We start from the raw sequence: 7500 nt of genomic DNA, 5'->3' as shown, positions 1-7500 counted from the left end.
GCATTTTCGACCGGCCAGAACATATTCCTTTGGAAAAAATGATTTGAATTGGATTGGTGTGAATCTTGTTTCTAGAGGTGGTGACAGGCTTTCAGCTACTTGAATAGGTCAAGCCAGGATTCATAAAACTTATACAACCTATGTGAGAGTGAAAAATTAGCATATGCAGGAAGGAGCAATTTGTCCTTCTTTCAAAACAGTTTCACTCCACGTCTGGAAACTTCCAGAGCTATGAAGAGAATACAAATGAGCTTTAAACTCATGAGGAAAGAGGTTTGTATGCAAAAAGGAAAACAAAAGCATATCGTACTCATAAAATTCTCAATATATAGATTCCAAAAAAGTGCTTCCAGCGAAAAGAGCTGAAAGAACACTATGGGATGTAAACCTGAATACCTTTCAATAATATGTTCTCCATCCATGCATACCACCTACATGATAAAAATCATCTCAGGTGAACGGATGACCGCGTGGCCTAATGGATAAGGCGTCTGACTTCGGATCAGAAGATTGAGGGTTCGAGTCCCTTCGTGGTTGTTTTTTGCCAATGGTCACACAATCTGCTTTACATTCAGAGTGGAAAAAGTATTTTCCAATACTCTTGTAGTCCTCACTTTCTCATTACTAATCATTAATAAAGTGGAGTACATACTGTAAACTCATTCAGGTTGCATCTTTAGTCTAACTACTTGTGCATTTTAGTGGCATTAAAAAGTGCTTCTATGCCGACGCACTGAATATGTAATAGGTTTGCAGAATTTTGACGTGACAGAATGGGTTTTTAGCTTAAGTGTGTGTAGAAGAACTGCAAGGTGTGTGCCTATGTGTGCATAGAGTGCTACATGTGTAAAGTCTGTATGATTTGGGCAGTTAAAGTGCTGAATTTGCCTCCGAGTAAGAAAAGTACTACAAAAAATGTATAAAGGATCGGCACATTGGCTGCCTTTGCTGATGCCCCCGTTGCCTAATTTGTAGTGCAATGGTTAAGTTGCAAAGTGTGGTTGAACTTGGTTAGGAGACTTGGTGCCTCTTTCCGTGTTCTGCTGATGATAAGGATGGCTTGATACCATTTTCTAAGCCCAGTATATTGAGAAAAGAAGTAAGTGAAGAAGAAGTGTGGAGTCGAAAGTGGTTCTCCAATTTCTCTCCACTTGCTAAAATTGCAAAGTCTCCATTATAGCATAGAAGAGAGCGTTAAAGTCGGGGATGGAAGAGGATGAAAATGGGAAGTTTACTTATAGAGAGAAGTGAGAAATGCCCTATGTGCACACACCGGTGTCTGACCATAGAATACATTTGAATAATGTCTCGAGAAAAGAGCTATGCATGTGTGCCTCAGTGGCCTAAAGGATAAGGCACTGGCCTCCTAAGCCAGGGATTGTGGGTTCGAGACCCATCTGAGGTGATAACAAAAATCCTCCCTCTTTCTTTTCCAGAAAATTAGGTAGATTTATTACATGCTTCCTCTCAGAAGTTTATGAGGGATTAGGTACTTTGAAACGGTCCCATTTTACTTGTGTACACTTCACAGTCATGTTAGTGTTCTGAAACTTCAAAGTATTTTTTTAAATGCCTATTTTTGCGAGATGCATTTAAAACCGGCCAGAACATATTCCTTTGGAAAAAATGATTTGAATTGGATTGGTGTGAATCTTGTTTCTAGAGGTGGTGACAGGCTTTCAGCTACTTGAATAGGTCAAGCCAGGATTCATAAAACTTATACAACCTATGTGAGTGTGAAAAATTTGCATATGCAGGAAGGAGCAATTTGTACTGCTTTCAAAACAGATTCACTCCACGTCTGGAAACGTCCAGAGCTATGTAGAGCATACAAATGAGCTTTAAACTCATGAGGAAAGAGGTTTGCATGCAAAAAGGAAAACAAAAGCATATCGTACTCATAAAATTCTCAATATATAGATTCCAAAAAAGTGCTTCCAGCGAAAAGAGCTGAAAGAACACTATGGAATGTAAACCTGAATACCTTTCAATAATATGTTCTCCATCCATGCATACCACCTACATGATAAAAATCATCTCAGGTGAACGGATAACCGCGTGGCCTAATGGATAAGGCGTCTGACTTCGGATAAGAAGATTGAGGGTTCGAGTCCCTTCGTGGTCATTTTTGGCCAATGGTCACACAATCTGCTTTACATTCAGAGTGGAAAAAGTCTTTTCCAATACTCTTGTAGTCCTCACTTTCTCATTACTAATCATTAATAAAGTGGAGTACATACTGTAAACTCATTCCGGTTGCATCTTCAGTCTAACTACTTGTGCATGTTAGTGGCATTAAAAAGTGCTTCTATGCCGACGCACTGAATATGTAATAGGTTAGCAGAATTTTGACGTGACAGAATGGGTTTTTAGCTTAAGTGTGTGTAGAAGAACTGCAAGGTGTGTGCCTATGTGTGCATAGAGTGCTACATTGGTAAAATCTGTATGATGTGGGCAGTTAAAGTGCTGATTTTGCCTTCGAGTAAGAAAAGTACTACACAAAATGTCTAAAGGATCGGCACATTGGCTGCCTTTGCTGATGCCCCCGTTGCCTAATTTGTAGTGCAATGGTTAAGTTGCAGAGTGTGGTTGAACTTGGTTAGGAGACTTGGTGCCTCTTTCCGTGTCCTGCTGATGATAAGGATGGCTTGATACCATTTTCTAAGCCCAGTATATTGAGAAAAGAAGTAAGTGAAGAAGAAGTGTGGAGTCGAAAGTGGTTCTCCAATTTCTCTCCACTTGCTAAAATTGCAAAGTCTCCATTATAGCATAGAAGAGAGCGTTAAAGTCGGGGATGGAAGAGGATGAAAATGGGAAGTTTACTTATAGAGAGAAGTGAGAAATGCCCTGTGTGCACACACCGGTGTCTGACCATAGAATACATTTAAATAATGTATCTAGAAAAGAGCTATGCATGTGTGCCTCTGTGGCCTAATGGATAAGGCACTGGCCTCCTAAGCCAGGGATTGTGGGTTTGAGTCCCATCTGAGGTGATAACAAAAATCCTCCCTCTATCTTTTCCAGAAAATTAGGTAGATTTATTACATGCTTCCTCTCAGAAGTTTATGAGGGATTAGTTACTTTGAAACGGTCCCATTTTACTTGTGTACACTTCACAGTCATGTTAGTGTTCTGAAACTGCAAAGTATATTTTTAAATGCCTATTTTTGTGAGATGCATTTTCGACCGGCCAGAACATATTCCTTTGGAAAAAATGATTTGAATTGGATTGGTGTGAATCTTGTTTCTAGAGGTGGTGACAGGCTTTCAGCTACTTGAATAGGTCAAGCCAGGATTCATAAAACTTATACAACCTATGTGAGTGTGAAAAATTAGCATATGCAGGAAGGAGCAATTTGTCCTTCTTTCAAAACAGTTTCACTCCACGTCTGGAAACTTCCAGAGCTATGAAGAGAATACAAATGAGCTTTAAACTCATGAGGAAAGAGGTTTGTATGGAAAAGGGAAAACAAAAGCATATCGTACTCATAAAATTCTCAATATATAGATTCCAAAAAAGTGCTTCCAGCGAAAAGAGCTGAAAGAACACTATGGGATGTAAACCTCAATACCTTTCAATAATATGTTCTCCATCCATGCATACCACCTACATGATAAAAATCATCTCAGGTGGACGGATGACCGCGTGGCCTAATGGATAAGGCGTCTGACTTTGGATCAGAAGATAGAGGGTTCGAGTCCCTTCGTGGTCATTTTTGGCCAATGGTCACACAATCTGCTTTACATTCAGAGTGGAAAAAGTATTTTCCAATACTCTTGTAGTCCTCACTTTCTCTTTACTAATCATTAATAAAGTGGAGTACATACTGTAAACTCATTCAGGTTGCATCTTCAGTCTAACTACTTGTGCATTTTAGTGGCATTAAAAGGTGCTTCTATGCCGACGCACTGAATATGTAATAGGTTTGCAGAATTTTGACGTGACAGAATGGGTTTTTAGCTTAAGTGTGATTAGAAGAACTGCAAGGTGTGTGCCTATGTGTGCATAGAGTGCTACATGTGTAAAATCTGTATGATTTGGGCAGTTAAAGTGCTGATTTTGCCTCCGAGTAAGAAAAGTACTACACAAAATGTATAAAGGATCGGCACATTGGCTGCCTTTGCTGATGCCCCCGTTGCCTAATTTGTAGTGCAATGGTTAAGTTGCAGAGTGTGGTTGAACTTGGTTAGGAGACTTACTGCCTCTTTCCGTGTCCTACTGATGAAAAGGATGGCTTGATACCATTTTCTAAGCCCAGTATATTGAGAAAAGAAGTAAGTGAAGAAGAAGTGTGGAGTCGAAAGTGGTTCTCCAATTTCTCTCCACTTGCTAAAATTGCAAAGTCTCCATTATAGCATAGAAGAGAGTGTTAAAGTCGGGGATGGAAGAGGATGAAAATGGGAAGTTTACTTATAGAGAGAAGTGAGAAATGCCCTGTTTGCACACACCGGTGTCTGACCATAGAATACATTTAAATAATGCCTCTAGAAAAGAGGTATGCATGTGTGCCTCAGTGGCCTAATGGATAAGGTACTGGCCTCCTAAGCCAGGGATTGTGGGTTTGAGTCCCATCTGAGGTGATAACAAAAATCCTCCCTCTTTCTTTTCCAGAAAATTAGATAGATTTATTACATGCTTCCTCTCAGAAGTTTATGAGGGATTAGGTACTTTGAAACTGTCCCGTTTTACTTGTGTACACTTCACAGTCATGTTAGTGTTCTGAAACTGCAAAGTAGATTTTTAAATGCCTATTTTTGTGAGATGCATTTTCGACCGGCCAGAACATATTCCTTTGGAAAAAATGATTTGAATTGGATTGGTGTAAATCTTGTTTCTAGAGGTGGTGACAGGCTTTCAGCTACTTGAATAGGTCAAGCCAGGATTCATAAAACGTATACAACCTATGTGAGTGTGAAAAATTAGCATATGCAGGAAGGAGCAATTTGTCCTACTTTCAAAACAGTTTCACTCCATGTCTGGAAACTTCCAGAGCTATGTAGAGAATACAAATGAGCTTTAAACGCATGAGGAAAGAGGTTTGTATGCAAAAAGGAAAACAAAAGCATATCATACTCATAAAATACTCAATATATAGATTCCAAAAAAGTGCTTCCAGAGAAAAGAGCTGAAAGAACACTATGGGATGTAAACCTGAATACCTTTTTAATAATATGTTCTCCATCCATGCATACCACCTACATGATAAAAATCATCTCAGGTGAGCGGATGACCTCGTGGCCAAATGGATAAGGCGTCTGACTTCGGATCAGAAGATTGAGGGTTCGAGTCCCTTTGTGGTCGTTTTTGGCCAATGGTCACACAATCTGCTTTACATTCAGAGTGGAAAAAGTCTTTTCCAATACTCTTGTAGTCCTCACTTTCTCATTACTAATCATTAATAAAGTGGAGTACATACTGTAAACTCATTCAGGTTGCATCTTCAGTCTAACTACTTGTGCATTTTAGTGGCATTAAAAAGTGCTTCTATGCCGACGCACTGAATATGTAATAGGTTTGCAGAATTTTGACGTGACAGAATGGGTTTTTAGCTTAAGTGTGTGTAGAAGAACTGCAAGGTGTGTGCCTATGTGTGCATAGAGTGGTACATGTGTAAAGTCTGTATGATTTGGGCAGTTAAAGTGCTGATTTTGCCTCCGAGTAAGAAAAGTACTACAAGAAATGTATAAAGGATCGGCACATTGGCTGCCTTTGCTGATGCCCCCGTTGCCTAATTTGTAGTGCAATGGTTAAGTTGCAGAGTGTGGTTGAACTTGGTTAGGAGACTTGGTGCCTCTTTCCGTGTCCTGCTGATGATAAGGATGGCTTGATACCATTTTCTAAGCCCAGTATATTGAGAAAAGAAGTAAGTGAAGAAGAAGTGTGGAGTCGAAAGTGGTTCTCCAATTTCTCTCCACTTGCTAAAATTGCAAAGTCTCCATTATAGCATAGAAGAGAGCGTTAAAGTCGGGGATGGAAGAGGATGAAAATGGGAAGTTTACTTATAGAGAGAAGTGAGAAATGCCCTGTGTGCACACACCGGTGTCTGACCATAAAATACATTTAAATAATGTCTCTAGAAAAGAGCTATGCATGTGTGCCTCAGTGGCCTAATGGATAAGGCATTGGCCTCCTAAGCCAGGGATTGTGGGTTTGAGTCCCATCTGAGGTGATAACAAAAATCCTCCCTCTATCTTTTCCAGAAAATTAGGTAGATTTATTACATGCTTCCTCTCAGACGTTTATGAGGGATTAGTTACTTTGAAACGGTCCCATTTTACTTGTGTACACTTCACAGTCATGTTAGTGTTCTGAAACTGCAAAGTATGTTTTTAAATGCCTATTTTTGTGAGATGCATTTTCGACCGGCCAGAACATATTCCTTTGGAAAAAATGATTTGAATTGGATTGGTGTGAATCTTGTTTCTAGAGGTGGTGACAGGCTTTCAGCTACTTGAATAGGTCAAGCCAGGATTCATAAAAACGTATACAACCTATGTGAGTGTGAAAAATTAACATATGCAGGAAGGAGCAATTTGTCCTACTTTCAAAACAGTTTCACTCCACGTCTGGAAACTTCCAGAGCTATGTAGAGAATACAAATGAGCTTTAAACTCATGAGGAAAGAAGTTTGTATGCAAAAAGGAAAACAAAAGCATATCGTACTCCTAAAATACTCAATGTATAGATTCCAAAAAAGTGCTTCCAGCGAAAAGAGCTGAAAGAACACTATGGGATGTAAACCTGAATACCTTTCAATAATATGTTCTCCATCCATGCATACCACCTACATGATAAAAATCATCTCAGGTGGACGGATAACTGCGTGGCCTAATGGATAAGGCGTCTGACTTCGGATCAGAAGATTGAGGGTTCGAGTCCCTTCGTGGCCGTTTTTGGCCAATGGTCACACAATCTGCTTTACATTCAGAGTGGAAAAAGTATTTTCCAATACTCTTGTAGTCCTCACTTTCTCATTACTAATCATTAATAAAGTGGAGTACATACTGTAAACTCATTCAGGTTGCATCTTCAGTCTAACTACTTGTGCATTTTAGTGGCATTAAAAAGTGCTTCTATGCCGACGCACTGAATATGTAATAGGTTTGCAGAATTTTGACGTGACAGAATGGGTTTTTAGCTTAAGTGTGTGTAGAAGAACTGCAAGGTGTGTGCCTATGTGTGCATAGAGTGCTACATGTGTAAAGTCTGTATGATTTGGGCAGTTAAAGTGCTGAATTTGCCTCCGAGTAATAAAAGTACTACAAAAAATGTATAAAGGATCGGCACATTGGCTGCCTTTGCTGATGCCCCCGTTGCCTAATTTGTAGTGCAATGGTTAAGTTGCAGAGTGTGGTTGAACTTGGTTAGGAGACTTGGTGCCTCTTTCCGTGTTCTGCTGATGATAAGGATGGCTTGATACCATTTTCTAAGCCCAGTATATTGAGAAAAGAAGTAAGTGAAGAAGAAGTGTGGAGTCGAAAGTGGTTCTCCAATTTCTC

At 39.6% G+C, this 7500-nt stretch overlaps 1 non-coding gene across 1 annotated transcript; it reads left to right on the top strand.

Annotated features, from left to right (window-relative positions):
• The first annotated feature begins 464 nt into the window (after window positions 1–464).
• On the top strand, window positions 465–537 carry TRNAR-UCG (transfer RNA arginine (anticodon UCG)). Its single transcript has one exon. It is a non-coding gene; the product is annotated as a tRNA-Arg (tRNA).
• The last annotated feature ends 6963 nt before the right edge of the window (window positions 538–7500 follow it).

The sequence above is a fragment of the Triturus cristatus genome, chromosome 4_1, assembly GCF_964204655.1.
Source record: "Triturus cristatus chromosome 4_1, aTriCri1.1, whole genome shotgun sequence".
In the NCBI taxonomy this organism is placed as follows: Eukaryota; Metazoa; Chordata; class Amphibia; order Caudata; family Salamandridae; genus Triturus; species Triturus cristatus.
The sequence above is the reverse complement of the archived record's forward strand: the minus strand, read 5'-3'. Positions and strand labels throughout refer to the sequence as shown.